The sequence below is a fragment of the Pocillopora verrucosa genome, chromosome 8 (genome assembly GCF_036669915.1).
Source record: "Pocillopora verrucosa isolate sample1 chromosome 8, ASM3666991v2, whole genome shotgun sequence".
In the NCBI taxonomy this organism is placed as follows: domain Eukaryota; kingdom Metazoa; phylum Cnidaria; class Anthozoa; order Scleractinia; family Pocilloporidae; genus Pocillopora; species Pocillopora verrucosa.
Window position 1 is genome coordinate 14,929,679 of NC_089319.1, and position 1,591 is coordinate 14,931,269.

Below are 1,591 nucleotides of genomic sequence, written 5' to 3' on the forward strand. Positions count from 1 at the left end.
GCGTTTGAAGGAAGTGTTCACAGTATCTGTCATGTGAGCTTCAAATGAGTCGTAAACAAGCAAGCTCTTTCTCCTCCCCAGGCCATCGATCCGTGCACTTTTACTTTATTTGTTGCGTTTTTAACGTATGCAAATTAGGACGTGCTTGACAAACAATAGAATCCGTGTATAATACGCACCGCGATTTTGATGCTTGTTTTTATGGAAAAAAAAGTGCGCATTATACACGGGTAAATACGGTATGTTATTTGCCGGCTGGGAGGTCCGTATGGTGAAAAACTGTGACCGAGGTCTTGAAAATGCTGCCCTACGGCCGTGAAAAACTGTGACCGAGGTCTTGAAAATACTGCCCGAGGCCGTAGGCCGTAGGGCAGCATTTTCAAGACCTCGGTCACAGTTTTTCACCATACGGACCGACCCTTAGCCGGTAAATAACATTTTTTTTTTTGAAACTTGACGAAATTCTTTCCGAAAGAACCCGAATGATTTAGGGCTGTAAATACGGCAGATCTTCCATAAACTGAACAGTTTTTGAGCCAGTAAATGGTAGGTAAAATAGAGGTGATGCAAATTCAAGAGAGATGCCTCAACGAAACATTTTCATTTCCGTAACGATAATTTAAAAGGCTTCCAAACAAACTTTGAAACATTATTTTCACAAGTATCTGTCACAATCTGACACCTGTCAATTAGAGAGCGCGTTAGTAAAAAAGAAAACGTAAGAACATTTGAAAAACAACGGAACTAGTTTGGCAAGATTCAAAAACAGTCAATGATCTAACGGAAAGTATTATTCACTCTCATCGACGATTCATTCATGTACGAAGATTTACCTCTGTTCATTAAGTAAACGGCGAGGAAAGTAATCGTGAGTAAATTCAATTTTTTTATTTTGAAGTTGTGAGAGTTTGCTCGTTTGTTTGCTGCAATGGCGTGCGTAAATCTGGTCTTTCCTTCACAAAAACTAAATTCGAATGGCACACTCCAACGAGACACAAGGGGATTTAATGCGGCCTTTTCTCAAAAAATTCTTTCAGTTTCTGTTGTGCAATTTACGGTAAAATGTTCAAATTGAACAGACTTGGAAAGACTCACCGAGAGCGTATATGTGTTGTAGAACTTAAATTAAAACTTCGCTCGCTCTTTCACCGCGAGCAAATTGCTTGAGAAAATTCAGGTATTAAATGAATGAAAGTTCCATCGTTCAGTTTAACTGTAACCAAATACCTCACGTTTTAACTTTCTAGGTACTTTTTGTGAACGATTAAAATTAATTGCAGACGAGTTTTAGGCCGCTTGTCAACCAACGTAAAGACACTATTGTTTATACAAATTCATTCTGAATCCAATATTTTTCTGTCAACCAAAGTGATTTGAGAAAAGAGAGGATTCATAAGTTATTCATCGGCTTGAGGTAGTGACCGACGTGTTTGCTTAAAAATACTGCCCAGCCGGAAACACGAGATATATTTACGAAAAATGGCAACGAAAGTTTGGATGTACTTGTCGACTCACGAAAGCGTTACCGTGGCCTGTGGGCAGAGATAGGAAAATACTGACCAGGTAAGGAACCAATCAGATTGCAAGATTC

At 39.2% G+C, this 1,591-nt stretch overlaps 1 protein-coding gene across 1 annotated transcript in view; it reads left to right on the forward strand.

The window, feature by feature from the left end:
* The first annotated feature begins 753 nt into the window (after window positions 1–753).
* Window positions 754–1,591, forward strand: part of LOC131785066 (caldesmon-like) — a 2,009-nt gene continuing 1,171 nt past the window's right edge. Inside the window, exon 1 of the mRNA XM_059101917.2 lies at window positions 754–868. The gene's annotated coding sequence lies outside the window, so the exon portion shown is untranslated. The remainder of the gene's footprint in view (window positions 869–1,591) is intronic.